This window comes from Bos mutus, chromosome 14 (genome assembly GCF_027580195.1).
Source record: "Bos mutus isolate GX-2022 chromosome 14, NWIPB_WYAK_1.1, whole genome shotgun sequence".
Classification (NCBI taxonomy): domain Eukaryota; kingdom Metazoa; phylum Chordata; class Mammalia; order Artiodactyla; family Bovidae; genus Bos; species Bos mutus.
Window position 1 is genome coordinate 34,374,336 of NC_091630.1, and position 19,167 is coordinate 34,393,502.

The window sequence follows — 19,167 nt, forward strand, 5'->3', positions numbered from 1 at the left end:
AGCAGACAGCTGAAAATCATCGTACAACCCCCTGAACAGCTTCCAAGGGTTCTGATGAAAGTGCCTCTCCCCAGCTGGTTAGGTTTGTGCTTGAGCTTAGAGGCAGACAAGAGCCAAAGACCACCCCAGGGAGATGCACAGTGGGGAGAGTGTATCCTCAGACCTACAGGAGGATGCTGATAACTTCCCCAGTTACCATGGCAGCTGGGCTCAGAAAGGATTACACAGGAAGTAAGCAGCAAAGTCTTTAATGAGGTGATGACCTTGAGGGGCTAAGTCCCTCCTTACCAGACACAGCAGTCCTCTCCACCCCATCCCCATTAATGAATGACCCCCACTAACACCCCTCACACAAAGAATAGGCCTAGCCTCCCATGGATGAAGAGGGAACCTGATCAAATATGTCATAGCCCAGCTGAGAGGTCTTGTCATTCTGTGCCCCCATCATGCCATTTATTTAGTTACTTATTTTGGCTGTGCTGGGTCTTTGTTGCTGTGCACAGGCTTTCTCTAGTTGTGGCGAGCAGGGGCTACTCTGTAGTTGCTGTGCACAAGCTTCTCATTGTGCTGGCTTCTCTTGTTGTGGCACATGGGCTTTGGTGCACGAGCTTAGCTGCCTTGCATCATATGAAATCTTTCAGATTGGGGATCAAACCTGTGTCCTCTGCATTGGCAGGTGGATTCTTAACCACTGGACCACCAGGGAAATCCCCTAGTATACCATTCTTTGCCTAATCAGCAAATTTTCAGACCACAATGGATAGAAAATATCTAAGAATTATTAATATATTACTCTACCAGCCATCATGTATTGTATAGATTTATCTACATGGAGGGAAGTTTGCTGAAGAGTCTTCAACTTTTAAAATGCAGTTTTTAAAGTATTTACTCTTTGTCAGCCCTGGGGACAAAGCAATGAAAAACTCAAAGCCCCTGCACTCAAGGAGTTTATGGTCCAAGGAGAAGAAATTGAAACAAGCAATTTTAACAGTGAGGTAGGACCAGCAAGAGTAGGGAGTGGGGAAATGAGAAGTGCTTGCCTTGTGACAAGTGCTCAAAAAAAGATTTAATATAAATGAATTTTTTAACTGTGGAAATAATCAACAACTGGAACAGAGCACCAGGTACCTCCCTAGGACAGAGCATTTGTATCTTCTGTTCCTCTGCTGGGAATACGCTTCCCTCAATGACTAGCGTATGAGCTTCCTGTTGCTGCTGTAACAAATTTCTATAGACTTAGCAGCTTAACACAACATAAACACATTCTATTACCGTTCTGGAGGCTGGAAACCTAAAATCAAGGGATCAGGGACTTCTTAACCACTGATTCAGTGGTTAAGAATCTGCCTGTCAATGCAGGGAACACAGATTCCATCCCCGGTCTGGGAAGATCCCGCATGCCATGGGGCAATTAAGCTTGCATGCCACAACTACTGAGCCCATGCTCTAGAGTCTGTGCTCCACAATGAGAGAACCCACTGCAATGAGAAGTCCACAAACCCCAACAAAGACCCAACACAGCCTAAAAAATGAAAAAAAAAAAATTGTTTAAAAGTAAATATCTTTTAAGAAAATACAAAAAATCAAGGAACCATCAATGTTGCATTCCTTCTGGAAGCTTCAAAAGAGAACCTGCCTCCTTAACTTTATCTGCATTCCTGGCCCCTCTGCACATCTTTCCAGCATCTTACTTTGATCATCATATCTCCTACAGCTTACTCTGACTTTTTTGCTTCCCTTTATAAAAATCCTTGTAATGATCTTGAATCCACTGAAAAAAAAAACAAAAAACAAAAATAACAGCCTCAAGATAACCTCCCCATCTCAAATCTTTAATCACGTTTGCAGAGTCTGTTCCACCAGCTAAGGCAGCACAGTCCCAGGTTCTGGGGAACGGGGTGTGGACATAATTGTGAGGCAATTATTCAGTCTTTTGCAACCCTCATGACTCCTGTTCTTAAATTCTCTGCTTAGACACTACTTACTTTTGAGAGTTTCTTGGCCAATCCATCAAATAGACATACTACCTGTACCTATGGCACTCCCTATCTTCTTTACCCTAATTGACTTTTCCCCTTTATTTATCCCCATCCCCACCATCACCACTAAAATATAAGCTGCATGAAGGCAGGAACCTTGCTGACCCTGATGTCACCAGAGCCTAGAACAGTGCCTGGTACTTAATATGTCAAATAAATGAAAGACAGTAACCTACAGAAGAGATAACATTGATAATGAGAAGTCAGCCAGACAAAGGGGTAGTAAAGAGAAGCCAGGGGTAAGAAAACATGAACAAGGCAAGACGCTCGGTTAACTCCAGAATCATTACTCTGAAGTGGACACTGTTGTGCTCAGTCGCTCAGTCATGTCTGACTCTTCGCCACCCCACAGACTGTAGCCCATCAGATTCCTCTGTCCATGGACCATATGGATTCTCCAGGGGAGAATACTGGAGTGGGTTGCCACTTCCCACCCCAGGGGATCTCCCTGACCCAGGGATAGAACCAGGGTCTCTTGCATCTCTTCCATTGGCAGGCAGATTCTTTACAACTAGCACCACCTGGGAAGCTGGACACTGATGGCTACCCAACTAATAATCCATTCTTCCATTTCCCTTCAAATGGGACCCCAGTTTTGAGCATAACCCACTACTCAGGTACACACGTCCCATACACACTGACGTGATGCTTGGTTCTTTGTCACACAGCCCCTGGCCCCAGGGAGCTGCATTTCCCAGGTTCCACATCAGCCATTGACTTGACCCATGGAGGTGCTGGTAGGAGATAGGAAGTGTAATGGATTAAATTATGTCCCTTCAAAATTTGTATGTTAAAGCCCTTACTCCCAGACTGGCTGTATTTAGAGGTGGGGCCTTTCAGGAGGTAATGACGGTAAAATGAAATCAAAAGGGTAGGGGCCCTAATTTGATAGGACTGGGGTCCTTATAAGAAAGGAAGAGACACCAGATGCAAGCCCTCTCTCTGCACACACAGAGGAAAGACCACGTGAAGACACTGCAAGAAGGCAGCAGTTGGCAAGCCAGAAAGAGAGGCCTCACTAGGAACTAATCTTGACAGCACCTTGATCTTGGACTTTTAGCCTCTAGGACCATGAAAATAAATGTCTGTGGTTTAAGCCACCCAGGCTGTGGCATTTCCATTATGGCAGCCTGATCTGACTAAGACAGGAGGGAAAGACAAAGAAAAAGCCAGGGCATTTCTCTCCCTCCTTCCCTGACCCAGGCAGCTTTGTATCATCAATGGTTCCAACTGGACAGGCCCACATGGCCCCTGCATCTGCCAGGTGACCGAGGTCCCATCTGTGGTCCCTACACCTATGACTCTCTGCTAATCTCTGGGTGGCCACATCATCAGTGTTGACTTCTCAACTCTTCTTTACCTGTCTGATCAGTTCCCTGCATTGAGTCCCCTCTGTTTAAGAATGCACAAGGTTCCTTATCTCCCTGGTGGGACCTTGCTTGGCATCTCTTACGGCATAGAAGGAAGCAGCCCAGAGAGTGTTAGAGGGCACGTGGGGGCTAGTTCACCCCTTGACCATCAAATTGCAGGGGGCAGTGTCAGAGCTCAAGGTGGGACGTGTCCAGGGAGCAGTGGGAGCCAACACAGAATCATTTGCAGGAAGAGGAGGGCCATTTTCAGGGCTCCATTTTAGAAAGATCACGTTACAAAAGCCATCTACTCCAGCACCTGGAGAATTATTCTCTGGGGCTTACATGTTTCACATGGTTTCTCTAACACTGCATAGACACTACCTAAGATTTCTCTTCCAAAAGGAATGACAGTGGGAAGGAGAAAAGAGACAACGTATTGTTCAGAAGGTGAGAGCTGGCCCTCCCACTGGCTCTGGACTAGGCATCTGACTCGTAAATTGTGTCTAACTCCTAAATCTTTCCTGAACCACAGCTGACACAGTAGGGCATGCTATGGAAACTCTTGTGTCCCCATATACACCCTTCTTTGCTTTGCAAACCCCAAATCCTCGTGCTTAAAAGCCAAGAACAGTAGGGGTTGACACATGCAAGTCAGAAACTCCCTAGTCAGCAGTTTGAATACAGGATTTATCGATTCCAAGTAAGGGGGTCATATGGGTGATATAGCACATACCAGCTGGTAGCTGTAACTCAAGGGCCAACATCTTGATCTGAATCATCAATCATACGAAGCAAGCAGAGGCCTAGTTGTTCTCTGTCATCCTTCAGCAAAAGTTCTCCAGCTTTTCTCCCTCTCTTCCTTCAACTCTTTCTTCCTTACTCTTTTTGTTTGTTTGTTTGTTTGTTTTTGAATATTCTTGGAAACACTTCTCTGCCAATCACTGTCAGCAGCTACTCAGGCCTGGAGAAAGCAACATCAGATGCACAATGAGATGTACCGACTTGGAGATGAGCCACGGGGAGTGCGTGGGAGGGGGTCCTCCTTGGGAGAAAGAGCAGATAAAACACTAGATGCTTATCCAGCCCCCAAACACATTCTAATCTAGTAAGACTCATTCTTCAGGTGCGTGGACAGGCAAACACCAGAATTGAACGCTTCATCAGGCAGAACTGATTTCTTGTAATATTAGAAATGTTATTTTCCTCCAAGAGAAAGCTGCTGAGATTGCTACGCATTGCTAATATATTTGAGGCAGAAGAGGACAAGACAACAGCCTCCAACAGGGCACGGGAACTAAATGGAAACAGACAGTGTCGGAGCTCAAGGTGGGGCCTCCTGTCCCCAGAGGCCAGGAATCATCCGAGAAGCTCTAATGACAGATGTCCTTGATTATCAAGGTCAGAGGGTCCAGCTGGGGTGAATAGGTGAAGGGAAACAGGTTTCAAGGACACTGGCTTATTTTAGAAATCAGCTAAGCTTTGTAGAGTTTAAGAAAAGCCATGGATTTCAGGAAGAGGTTCAAAGGAAATTTGGAAAATCTCCTGGTCCCTCTCACTCAACACTGATCTCACAAATCTGTTTGTCAGAGCACAAGAGGCATCCTCCACTGTCTACACAGGGTCACTCGCATACCAAGGACTCAGCAGGGCCCGTGGCTGGGAGGCAGCAGGCTTGGGTGGATAAGACATCATTGGTCTAATGCTGGGACTCCTGCTGTCAGTTTCCATATTAGAGTGTCACAGAGTGTCCCTGAGACACACTCACAGGACTAACTTCATAACCTGTTTTGGTATTTCATTATTTTTAATACAGGAGAGGTGACTGGGACCTCTCTGAATACTGAGAGGCCCTTGATATCAAGGACTTGATACAATCTCATCAATAGGACCTGCAAGTCCCAATGCTCCCCCTAAGGAGCAGACAGACCCAGGCTTCTCTGATACTTTATATATTGGGTTGGGCTTCCCTGGTGCCTCAGCTGGTAAAGAATCCACCTGCAATGTGGGAGACTTAGGTTCGATCCCCGGGTTGGGAAGATCCCCTGGAGAAGGGAAAGGCTACCCACTCCAGTATTCTGGCCTGAAGAATTCCATGGACTACAGTCCATGGAATTGCAAAAAGCCGGACACGACTGAGCGACTTTCACTTCACTTTATATTGGGTTGGCCAAATGTTCATTCAGATTTTTCTAGACTATCTATGGAAAACTTGAATTTTTTAGCCAATTCGTTTCAGTTGGGTCTCCTTAGAATGTATGCTTGGGATAGGAGTGGGGGTCTTTTTCCTGAAAAAAAGAATAGAAACATTCATTCCCAAAGGACAGAACATGAGGAATGAACAGGAATAATTCTTTTTTAAACCCCTAGAATTTCTATGACTTTGTCAGGCATTTCCACCACCCTTCTCCCTCTCTGGAAGGTCCATAGCCCCAGACTCTCACTCTCTCTCAAATACTCTTCTAGCCCTTCTTTCCGTGACAACTACTGCTGGTCTTTCCAGCCTGAGCCCCAGGAAATCCATCAGTGAGCCTTCCTGACTTTCACAGCAACAGGCTCTTGCAATGTTGCCCTTCGACCTACTATCCTTCTCCTCCACGGCTCTCATCACAACTGCAAGTCACCGATTGCTTTTGTGACTATGCTTAACGCCTGTCTCCCCCTCCAGACTGTCAACCCCAGGAAGGCAGTGACGGCCCCTCAGGTCTCCTGCTGCAGAAAAGGTGAGTGACCGCAGGCCCCAGCAGCCACGCTCATCTGCATCCACCATGGCGTTAGGACAAGACCTTCTTCCTTCCCGTGGGCCGTTTCCAGCCACTGACCAAGGTCAGCTCGGAATGCAGGCCATTCCTGCCAGGTGTGGGACTTCTCCAACAGGCAACTTCAAGGGTTCCCTGTTCACTTGGCCAAAACTTTCTCAGAAACGGGCTGCAGTCTAAGACTCTTGCTACCCAGACTCCTTCCTTCTCTCTCTCCTTCATACGCTCATAGGAAGGCTCTCCCCACCCTTTTTTCTCTCTTTTCCTCCCCTTCTCTGTCCTCTCTCTTCCTAAGGACCCGGAGGACTCACACTAACACCGGCAGTAATGTCTGCTTTTTCCCCAAGGCCTGAAACAAGGTCTGGTGTACAACAGGCGCTCAATTAATATGTGTAAAATGAATATGTGCTCTCAGACAAGGAGAAGATCAGCCAAAAGAGTGTGGATGAATCAGCATGGATTGAACTCATTCTCTGGGAAAACAACACCAGGAATACGCCCTAAAGAATTGATACTAGAGCCCCATTATTCCTCAGAGCCGTTCATCACGAGCCATGCAAGCTCCAATCATCAAGCTTTCCTCAGAGCCTTTGTATTGAGAATGACCGTATCAATGGCTAGAGGAAAAAAGCTGTTCTTAATACTGCATCAGCACCAACATAACTACATTTCACTGAGCATCTCATGTGTGTTAGGCATTGACCACACAATTTATAAGCATAGATTTACTGAATTCTCACGATAGTGGTACTTTACTCCCATTTTACAGATAAGAAAACTGAGGCTTAGTAAATCAGGATATGGTTTAAAAAAAAAGTCAAAAACTATTTTTGGCTTAAAATTATTGTATGTAAATACAAGTCCTATTCCTGACACCCCATGCCTTCTTCTAGCTTTCAAAGGAGCTGATAAAACTCAGTGTCAGGTGCTGAGTCTGACTTGTGCATCTGAGTTGCTACTTAGCTTGGACCTCGCATCAACCAGGAATACCCACGACTTACTTGATGAAGTTGGGCTTCAGGGACCCAAGGTCGTAGAAACAGACATGCTCTTACACAGATACTCCAGTTCTTACCAGTTTCAGGAAAACTAACTCAGTTGTCTTTCCCACAGTACAAAACCCACTTGCTAACCTTTCCTGTCCCTGATGAAAGCTGGCATCAGCCCTTTCTAAGATGAGGCATTTTATTATTTTTAGTCTTCACATTATCTCTGTGACTGCATTCAGAATCCCCTTACTCTGAGCTTATTGTTTTAGCCAGGCAACTAGGAAAGAGTCTATTTTTATTTCAGCCTTCCTTTTCTTTTAAAACTTATAAATGTGAAAATCTCTCTATCTCCTGACAATTTTTAGACTGACTAGTTATTACAAGTGACCAAGAAAATTTGGTTGAGCTTCCCTTTCAGCAAGTATCGAGATGGGCAAGTTACAAAACCAACAGATTCCCTTTTTTTTAATTTCCCCCAAAACAAAACTAAACCATAATATTAAAAAGTGTATTCAAACAAAATCTAACACTCCCACTTCTCAAACTCCACTGTGGATACTCCTGGAAATCCCGCTGTGCCCACCCAGTTGGTTCCCACTCCTTAGTAAAACTGCCAGTGACAAGTGATATCACAGCCCTCCAGACGGGAATTCCCAGTTGACATTAGTGGTAAAGAACCTGCCTGCCAGTGCAGGAGACAAGAGATGCAGGTTCCATCTCTGGGTTGGGAAGATCCCTTGCAGTAGGAAATGGCAACCTACTCCAGTATTCTTGCCTGGAAAATCCCATGGACAGAGGAGCCTGGCAGGCTTCAGTCCATGGGGGTGCAAAGAGCTGGACACGACTGAAGTGCCTTAGCACCCACACGCGCTAGTGGGAATCCATTTGGTTCCAGGCTTATTTTGCCCCTGCGAGACAACCTCAATACGAGCCACTCAAGAGATGGAAGAAACCAGCTCACGAAAGAAGGAAGAGAGACCCTGTTCCCACATTGTTCCGCTGGTCTTTGACAGACTGCAGCCTTCCAACTCAGAGCTCTGAGGCTGCCAGACTTCTTTCGCCCTGAAGCCACATCTGGTTTCCTGATTCAAGTCTCTCCTTTGTCAGAACGGGTTTCTCTCCCAGCAGGGTCTCAGGTCCTTCTAATGCTTCTTAAGCCTAATTGGAGTCGGGGGTCTGAGACGTCTCAGCCGCGGTGGAGAGTCAGGTAGTCCCAGGGAGGGAGACCTTGGTCCCATTCCTAGGATTCGCCAGTTGTGTTGGCCAGAATCCTATGACCAGTGAGGTGAGCCAATCCCATAACCAGTTTCAGTACCTCAGTTTCCCCACTCATAAAATGCAGCTCTGGGACTCGGGAGTCTTAATGAGCATTGGCCCTTCCTGGATAAATTAACCAGGTGCCGGAAACATCTGTGGCTGAAAGCGGAGTCTGCTGTATAAACAGAATATAGTATTCTTATACACAGAACTGGAGCTAAAGCTCAAATACCAACTAAGCCTGACTTCATCCTTAGTCCTATTTAGTGAGCCTCTTGGGAAAAGTCAATCTCTTCTCCTCTGGACTAGGTTATATTTGAAGAACTCACCTTCTCATTTAGCTCACTCTCTTAGACTCAGGACAAAGGGTTTTCTGTAAAAAATAGACGAACCAGTCATACTTAGTGCACCACTCTCCATTTAAATCATATAACGTCATATAACAATATTCCAGAAATAGATACCCCCAGGAGAATGTGTGTTCCATAAGGACATGGACAATATCTGTCTTATTCACCATGAAATCTGCAGAGTATTGATTCACAGAGGATACAAAAAAGGACTATTTGAACAAATAAATGCATAGATAATAGCCCTAGAAAACGAATACTATGTATGTTTGCATAGGAATTGGACTGGGCTTCCCAGGTGGTGCTAGTGGTAAAGAACTCACCTGACAATGCAGGAGACATAAGAGACGTGGGTTCGATTCCTGTGTTGGGAAGATCCCCTGGAAAGGGAAATGGCAACCCACTTCAGTATTCTTGCCTGAAGAATTCCATGGACAGAGGAACCTGATGGGCTACACTCCATGGGGTCACAAAGAGTTGGACAAGACTGAGAAACTAACACTTTCACTTTTATAGCTTCTCCTTCCACGCTGTCTTCAGTTTATGACTTGTTAGGGCAGAAAATACTTGATAAACCAGTGAAGGCTCAACAAAGTCAACTAGACACAGCCAGTGGCAGATCAGGTCTCCAAATACCCAATTCAGTCTTCTTGCCTTTACAACTCATTGCTTTCCTTTGTCTAAAGTAATGGTCAGAAAACTATAGCCCTGGAGCCAAATCCAGGCCATTGCCTGATTTTTTTGTAAATAAAGTTTTATTGGGGCACAGCCACACCCATTTCTTTACATATGGTCTAAGGCTGTTTTCCCACTACAGAGACCACATGGCCCACAAAGCCTAAAATATCTGCTATCTAGCCCTTTACAGACAAAAATTTGCTGACCTCTGCTCTCTAATGACCTTTGCCTGGAAGTCCATCAGTCCTCAAGGCGCTAGTAGACAGCTGCTGCTAGACAGCATATTAAAAAGCAGAGACATCACTTTGCCAATCAAAGTCTGGATAGTCAAAGCTATGGTTTTTCCAGTAGTCATGTATGGGTGTGAGAGCTGGACTATAAAGAAGGCTGAGTGCCAAAGAATTGATGCTTTTAAACTGTGGCGCTGGAGAAGATTCTTGAGAACCCCTCGGACAGCAAGGAGATCAAATCAGTCAATCCTGAAGGAAATCAACCCTGAATATTCAGTGGACGGACTGATGCTGAAGCTGAAGTTCCAATACTTTGGTCACCTGATGCGAAGAACTGACTCATTGGAAAAGACCCTGATGCTGGGGAAAATTGAAGGCAGAAGAAGAGGGCAACAGAGGATGAGATGGTTGGATGGCATCACCAATTCAACAGACATGATTTGAGCAAACGCCAGGAGATGGTGAAGAACAGGGAAGTCTGTCGTGCTGCAGTCCATGGGGTCAGAGTTGGACACAACTGAGCGGCTGATCAACATGGAGTTACTGGTAGAGACAAGGCCTCTGGGGTCACATGATTCCAGTCACAGCCCACACAGTCAATCCACCCTTCAGGAATGCTTGCTCCCAGGAGTGCAAGAAGCTTTACCCACGTTGATTTAAAACAAACAGACGACCAGTTATTTGTCCAGCAAAAATAGGTTTATTTGGGATCAACAAAGAATTGCAATTCTGCAACCATAGAAAGCTGTACGCAAGTCTCCACAGAACAAGGAGAAAAGTCTTTTACAGAGGGGGAAAGGAAGTTGGAAGGGCTGTAGTGAACAGAGCCACTGGAGCAAGTTAAAGTTCAAAGTATAGTGGCTTTTCACTGGCTGAGTTTTGACAGTCTTATTGGCTGAACTCTTGCCAGGCAAGAAGAGGAAGTCCCTCTTCTTCCTGTTGCTCTATGAGAAGGCTTGACCATGGTCCTTGGATGTGACAGCCCCTCTTCTGACCTCCTGACTCTAACTGAGGGTTCTATTTATTTATTTTTACACATTATCTTATTTAATTCTCCCAACTGCTATGAGGTATGCATGCGTGCATGCTAAGTCACTTCAGTCATGTCCAACTCTGTGTGACCCTGTGGACTGTATGTAGCCCACCAGGCTCCTCTGTCCACGGGATTCTCCAGACAAGAATACTGGGGTGGGTTGCCAGGACCTCTTCCAGAGGACCTTCCCAACCCTGGGACTGAACTTGTGTCTCTTCTGTCTCCTGCACTGGCAGGCAGGTTCTTTACCACTGGCGCCATATGCATAGTTATATAAAGACGTGTGATGCTAATACCACTGGACTGAGCACAATGAAACTGCTCATTTTTTGTAGGTCAAATGTTGGCAATTTCACGTAGGTCCATCAAGCTAATACTCTCCATTTTAAAAATGAGAACACAGGCGCAGTGGGCCCACTGGCACTCAGGTAAGTGTTCAGATACTCACCAGCTCTTTGGCTAGGGCAGCCACTGGCTATACTTCTTCTTAAAACTACACTCTGTGTACCAAAGGCTGTGCTAATACTGAAGTAAAGAATTAGTCTAAGGCTGCTTAAGCAAAGCTTTTTCAGATTTATTTGACCAGAAAAGCTCTGGGATCTTACCCCTTTCCCCCTGCCACCAAGTAGCACCTATAAACATCCTACAAAACTAGTCTTGCTTGGCAAAACACATTTTAGGAAACACCTCCACTCCTTCCATCCTCATCAAACACCTCACAGGCGTTGCCCTCCTCAGTCTTCTGGCTGTAGCTACCTCCTGCCTCTCCAGAATGCCCACACAACTGCTCCGGGCATGCCCAATTTAAGACACACTGTACCTTGCTCCACAGGCAAATGGAACTTCATTTTCACTAAAATAATCTGAATAGTTCTTGCTGTTGCTGCTAATTCCATTTGCAGAACAGTGAAGCTCCATCCTTGGGTGACGTTGGATGTTCATTTAATACACTTTCATCATCCCATACCTCCTATTTGTAATGCAAATAAACTGCATCTTCCATTAAAACTGCTTGCTCTCCCTCTAAACCCAAATTCTTTATAGGATTTATGTGCCGAATCAGTTGCAGGCTTTTTTCCAAAGGCAGAATCCAAAATCTGAGGCTGACTTTTAGTCCAGGTCAATCAAACAATGTGGTATTGTATATATGCTCAGTGGAGTTTTTCTTTCTGCTTTTTAAAAGAAAATAATGGATAGTATAAAGTTTACAGTCAGGGCCTCATTTATTACAAATTTTCTTCAGGAATAATATAAGTCCATAATTATGACATGCGTTCCTCCCCTGCCCCCTCTTAAAATATTAATTTGGTGAGGAGGTTAGAAATCTATCATAACCAATGACAGGCATCAGGGCACAAAAATAGCAAGGCTCGAGTGTAATATTTTATTGCCATGTTTTGAAACAACTGGTTAGGCAGATGCCACTGTTATCTTCCAGTTACTTCTCATTTTTCCCGAGTTTTAAATGCAAGCTGTGACAAATTAAATTCCTATATGCTTTTCTAAAAAAAAAAAGACAATTTCAGAAAACACTGCAAAAAAAAAAAAAGTTGAAATAGAGAGGAAGAAAGGGATATTGGCAGCAAGCAAGATGAGAAATCTACTTTCAAGGTCTCCGATGAGTTGCTTCAATGGCCCCAAGGCATGTAGATACACCTTCCCCACGCTGGCCATGCAGTCTCCATCCAGAAAAGACTCTTTGCACCCTACAATTGGCAGTTGCTAAAAATGCACTCTGCCGGCTAATTTTATAAAGATACTGAAGAAGAAATCCCATCACCAAACGCTGAATTTTTCTCATTCTCTGGTGTAACACTTAAATATGACCTATTATATCATCAACTCTCAAAAGATATAATGGGTCATATTTCGGAGCTATTAGCTCAAACAGAATTGTGCATGATTTCAACTGACCGTGGAGAGAGTACACAAGGTGGTTATTTTTTCCCCCAACATCAATATGCTTTTCATCATCAACTATGGGGTCACTGTTCAGTAATTATATTTTTGCTAGAAAAATATATTTGAATCACATTAAAAGAAAAAAAAAATCTGACTCCTTGACCCTAATTAGGGGGAGTTGGGGATGAAGGTAGAAAACAGATTATCACGATTCTTTTACTTCCTGCTGCTGGGATTATAAACAGAATTCAGTCACCCAGCCTTCACTCAGTTTCAGGACGTTAGGTGGCACAGGCTTGTTTCTCTGAAGTGTTAATACCACTGCCTCTGCTGCCATCGGGAGTCAGGTAAACAAGCTCTGCTATTGCTACCCTCTGAGCTCCCTGTGCCTCTCACCTGCCTTTGCCTTCTCCATCCCTCTTCCTGCTTTTCCCCATCCCTCTTCCTCCTTTTCCCCCACCACCTCCTTCCCCTTCTCTCCCACCTTCTCCTCTGCTGGTTCTGGCCAAGCATGCCTGCAGCCTTGGCTTCTCTCTGCTCTGTTCAGAATCCTTCTCCAGGACCTGACACGACTATTACTTTTAACCTCTAAAAAAGGTGGCTACTCTAAATTTATTGCATTATTTTTTTCCAAAATCATCTTTAAAAAAGTTCCCCAGGCCTATTTCAGACCTGAATTTAAACTCCCCAGGCGATAATGACATACAGCCAGATTCAGCCGCCACTGTTCCAGAGGAATCTTTCACAAGGCTCTGAAGCCCCTAGATGCTTGTTAAAACACCAGTTCAGCTCCACCCTCAGAACTCCCAATTCCTAAATCTGGCAGGGGGCCTGCAAATTGGCATTTCTGACAAGCTCACAGGTGATGCTCCTCCAGGGACTACACTTTAGAGAACTATTGCCCATGGCTAAGTCCCTTAGGGTCAGGACTGCCTGCAATTCCAGCCCCAGGGTTGAGCACCAAGTGCTACACCTCTGTCGCCTGAATGACCACCAGAAAGTGCTCCAACGTTAGTATGTTCAGTACGGAGGAAACACACAACAGTCACCGTGTGGAAAGTGTTAAGTCTGTGATTCCACTTTCATCACACAGAGATGCTCCATTGATAACTCTGAAACCTACTTGCCTGTGGTGCTGGGAAAGACTCTTTAGAGTCCCTTGGACAGCAAGGAGATCAAACCAGTCAATCTTCAAGGAAATCAACCCTGAATGTTTATTGGAAGGACTGACGTTGAAGCTAAAGCTCCAATACTTTGGCCAACTGATGTGAAGAGCCAACTCATTGGAAAAGACCCTGATGCTGGGAAAGACTGAAGGCAGGAGAAGGGGATGACAGATGATGAGATGGCTGGGTGGCATCACTGACTCAATGGACATGCTGCTGCTGCTAAGTCACTTCAGTCGTGTCTGACTCTGTGCGACCCCATAGACGGCAGCCCACCAGGCTCCTCCACCCCTGGGATTCTCCAGGCAAGAACACTGGAGTGGGTTGCCATTTCCTTCTCCAATGCATGAAAGTGAAAAGTCAAAGTGAAGTTGCTCAGTCCTATCCAACTCTTTGTGACCCCATGGACTGCAGCCCACCAGGCTCCTCTGTCCATGGGATTTTCCAGGCAAGAGTACTGGAGTGGGGTGCCGTTGCCTTCTCCGTAATGGACATGAGTTTGAGCAAACTCCAGGAGATAGTTAAGGACAGGGAAGCCTGGCGTTTTGCAGACATGACTGAGCAACTGAACAACAAAGTTAGACACAAAGAGGGATGCAGAAGAGCTGAACTGATGGAGTAAGCACCACTCAATTCTTTTAAAGGAAAATGCCATTCTTAATTGGCTGTCTGGTTGACTTTTCTTCCAAAAGGTAATGAAGCAGGCATCCAGGACATAAGAGCATCAGGAGAAAAAAATCATTTTGTCCGATTTGTCCGAGTGTGGTTAAATTGGGAACAGTGATTTACTTACTGCTGACACTAAATATATTTGGAAGCTATGGAGGATTTGCATGGCCAGCCTCTGATCCCTTTTAGCAGAGCAGCCCACAATTGCCACAGTCCGTGCACACAAGATGGGAGATTGTCATCTGAGATGTGTCACATAAGGGCTTTGTCAAAATGCAAGATCAACACCTTCCCTTTCTCCCTCTCTTACCCCAGATGATTTCTGAATTTCTGTACATTTGTGAATTCACAGAAGCAGCAGCAGAATGACATGAACATCACAAATGCAAATGTCTTTGTTTCTAACAAATTGCTCCAGTTCCCTGCTCTCCCCTAAGTATGGGAAGAAGAGGTAGTGGTCTCCTCAGGCCATTTCACCCTAAGATCTGAAGGCGAAGCAAAGCTAAGTTGTGGTGTTCCAACATGTCTGCATGTTTAAAACACACAGACACACATACACACACACACACACATGCCCTGTCAAGTATCCTTTTCTATTGCTGATTTGTACTTTTAATAAGACTGACATCTGCATCTCTAAAGAAATATTTCACTGTCAAAAGAACCTAACTTAATTTTGTTTGCTTGAAGTGTTTTCATTTCAGACCAACTGTAGAATCCCCAGCCACCTGCTTACACCGCTCATCTCCACCAAGTGCCAAAAGCACACCTCTGCCATCCTTTTCTGAGCTGGGTCAGGGCGGCAGAGAGACAGTTATCAGAGGTTCTGAATTAGTTCCTAACATCTTGCTCGTTCCCGAGAATGTGTGACCATAATGCTCCAAATGCTCAGGAGGACATACGTGAACTCCACGGGGCAGCAGAGAGCATCTCACAAACAGAAAGGTGGGAACATGCAGGATCAACACTTAACACTCAAGCTCTTTTAAAATTGTTGAGACACAGAATAATACAAGAGTGAATGATCTAGGCTATTTTGGAAACAATATTTAAAGGTCTTGGAGCCTGTTTCCTCATCGGTAAATAAGAGTGTGTGAGGTGGCCAACAGCTCAGGCTGGGTTCCCTCCTGTTCTAGAATACTACTAATGTATCTGCAAAGGAACTTTGATTCCTCTATTACCTTGCAAGGCATTCTCAAACCCACTAAGGCCTAATAGCAAATAAGCCTTGGTATATACACGAGTTGGATTAGGTATTTTGAGGTTAAAAGCAACAGAAACCAACTCAAATTTGAAGGGGGAAAAAAGGCAGTGCTATTAAGATTCAAAAGTGTTTTTCTAAGACCCAAGGGCAGGAATACAAACAGGCTTCAGAAAAGGACTGGAAATAGAAAATCCAAGTGTTAGGAACTTGGAAGCTCTTTCCCACCTTTGTACCTTTCTGCTTCTTCCCCCAAGCTCCTCTCTGCTATTCACCGTTTTGTAACCTATACTACAAAATGTTTAACAAGAGGTTAGATAGTCCCTTGTGAAGAAACGAGCCCAAATGGACATTAGAATCCTTTCATCCCAATTACTATTTACCAGAAAAGGATCTCTAATTGGGTGAGGTGTCCAGCCTGGTCTAATTATAAGGATGTTGGGGGTTCACCACTGGGATCCTATGAATTTAGGGGGTGGGCTAAATTAGGGGGAAACAGTTCCTCAAAATTGGTGAAGATGGGGAGAGAATGGCTTACCACAGCAGAAGTGAAGATACCATACAAGCCGGAAGCTGCGTGAGTTGAGAACAATTTCCTTAGTGTTGTGCTGAGCAAAGAGGTTGTGCCAGGTACTCAAGAGAGAATTTAAGACCTGAGCTCCAGTCCTGGTCCTGCCACCTAGGAGTATGTGAGCTTTAACTAATCACACCTTTTTCAAGCTTGATTTCATCATCCCTGAGCAAAAACTACCAAGTACCAGATACACTGGCTTCATAACACCTTTCCTATCCCAAATGAGAAAACACATGAACAAGTACTTTGCAAACTGTAAAACAATTTATTAATGTAAGAAATTGTTTTAAAAGCTGTTTCAAATGCAATGTCATCAGTCTATTCACTTTCTTTTCCACGTGTCTGGGGCTTTCGCCTCCAGACAGGCAGGCACAGAAAATCAGAGGGACTGGAAGCCAAAACACCACCACTCAACGATTAAGACCAGACTAGGTATCTTGTGTAGTAGCACATGCATTTTTGTATTTCTTACGCCCACTGCCTCCTGAGAGTGCATTTGTGTTATAGCACAGTGGGCAAGAAGTGGGAATCACCAGCTGTAATTCCTCTCTGTATCTCATTAGAGGCCTAGTTTCCCCTTAATGCACATGAAGACCTTTCATTAGCAGTAATGGTGGCTGTACGCATCAATGAGAAAAATAGACCCTCACCATTTTGATCCAGGAGATGAGGTTACTGGGACTCTTGCCTGACTGGAGAATTATGACATTCAGAGATGCGTGATTCCGTCAGGGGAAAAAAAAAATTAAAATCTTTAAGAATGAAGTGCAATTTTAAAAGCCTCAAAACAGAGAAGGGCAAAAATCAAAACCAAAGAATCACAAGCAGACTGAGTCCAGGAATGGGTTAAGGAAATGAAAGCCAAATGACAAGATAAACAAAGGTGGGGAAAGATTACTCAGGGGATCTGACAAAATAAGAACAGTTTCCAATACATACAAAGTAAAACGTTGGCAAGAAGACGACTCCGGCCCAAGAAGAAAAGGCAAGGACCATTTACCGTCAGGAGCAGTAAACACTGCTGAAAGTTAAACAAATCCTTTGCCTTCAGGTCTACAAAGGAAGATGGAAGATGCCAGAAATGGCTGTGCCCTGGAAAAGGGTCAATGAAAAAAAATATTACTGAAGGAAATAAAAGTGACATCTGGGCTTGTGCCTCGAGGTTGACACAAATGCTAGAAGCAGGAAGAACATTCTCCTACTGCAATCGACTGTAAACAAGGCCCCTCGGAAATCGGACACCCTGCATTGTTAAGGGTCTGATGAAGTGGCCCTTTGCTTTTGTCCAAATGTAAAAACAGCAATTTTTGGATTAAAACAGGAGAAAAATCATTTTTACGTTTCTCCACAGTACAGCATCCATGTGTTACAATTTCTTTATACAGAGGAATTAGAGGGGTTGGTAGGAGAGAAGGCACATGGAAAGAAACTTTATCTGTTCATAGGTTGCGTTTAGTTCAACAAGTCTATGGGTTCCCAAAGAGCTGGACACGACTGAGTGACTGAACCGAGTACAAGTCCTACAGTAAGCATGGATTCAGCATCCCACTGCCATCCCCTCAACTCACAAAGGTTCCTTGCAATACTTAAGTTAGTGAGGTTCTGAGGCTGCACCCAGTCTTTGGCAGTCTGCTGGCCATTGATTTAATGAAAAGATTGAAAATGGGCTGCCTACCTCATAGTTGTAAAAAAAAAAAAAAAAGCAATTGACTTCAAAATCAAGCCCACCAAATCACACTGATTGTATTAAACTGATCACATGAGTTCATGTGACAGCTTAACAGCCTCTGAGAACAAGGAGGATGTAGGTATTTAAAGAATTATCTGGGACAGACCAAATCCCCATAGAAAGGCCCAAACTCTGCAAGTTGGGGGTGGAGGCTCTTTGAAACCATTCCACATACAGGGACTGTATTCCTAAAATCATGACTGAGGTTTCAGTATAGCCATTGTGGGTTACACTGCAGAGCCAAGCAGGCTTAAGATGCATCTGGGGACTTCCCAGGTGGCGCTAGTGGTAAAGAACCCACCTGCTAATGCAGGAGACTTAAGAGACATGGGTTTGATCCCTGGGTTGGGAAGATCCCCTGGAGGAGGTCATGGCAACCACTCCTGTATTCTTGCCGGGAGAATCCCACGGACAGAGGAGCCTGGCGGGCAACAGTCCATACGGTCACAAAGAGTCAGACACAACTGAAGTGACTTAGCATACACACACATAGGGAGTGTGCATCTATGTAGCAAGAAAGCTCAAGGCAACGGGTATTAGGCCACAGCTGTTTGCTTCCACAATCAGTAATTTCCCAACAGCTCTAGCTCCCCAGGCCTCCTTTTCTACCTCAATAAGTCACATCAATCCCTGTCCCAATGGGTCCAAAGAGGCTCACACTCCAGTCTGGGAGTCACTGCCAGATAAGCAGGTTCGAACTTCTCCACAGCACATTCTCAGGCTACAGGAAGCAGAAACCACTCACTGCTTTTCCTGTCTTTATTAATACTGATAGACTCAGATCTTCAGCCTCTCCTTCATTACGTACCTATTAACCACCCCTTCCATACATGCCAAATAAAGAAGGAATCCTCTGCTGGCAAAGATGACTCGGATATGCTCTCTATAGATGGACACTTAAGTTATTTACTAAAATAAGCCCTAGTAAGCATTTGAAACTCCCAATACTTTGGCCACCTCATGCGAAGAGTTGACTCATTGGAAACAACTCTGATGCTGGGAGGGATTGGGGTCAGAAGGGGACAACAGAGAATGAGATGGCTCGATGGCATCACTGACTTGATGGACATGAGTTTGGGTGAACTCCGGAAGTTGGTGACGGACAGGGAGGCCTGGTGTGCTGCAATTCATGGGGTCACAAAGAGTCGGACACGACTGAGTGACTGAACTGAACTGAAGCATTTTAAAAGTTAAAAGTCACACAGTCCATGTCCGACTCTTTGCGACCCCATGGACTCTAGT

The 19,167-nt window shown here is 44.8% G+C and overlaps 1 long non-coding RNA gene across 1 annotated transcript in view; it reads right to left on the bottom strand.

Moving 5' to 3' along the window:
* LOC138990690 (uncharacterized) overlaps positions 1-9,410 on the bottom strand; it is a 65,112-nt gene extending 55,702 nt beyond the window's left edge. Inside the window, exons 1-2 of the long non-coding RNA XR_011466749.1 lie at positions 9,067-9,410; positions 8,723-8,766 (exon numbers count right to left, since the gene is read on the bottom strand). This is a non-coding gene — a long non-coding RNA (uncharacterized lncRNA). The remainder of the gene's footprint in view (positions 1-8,722; positions 8,767-9,066) is intronic.
* Positions 9,411-19,167: the final 9,757 nt, after the last annotated feature.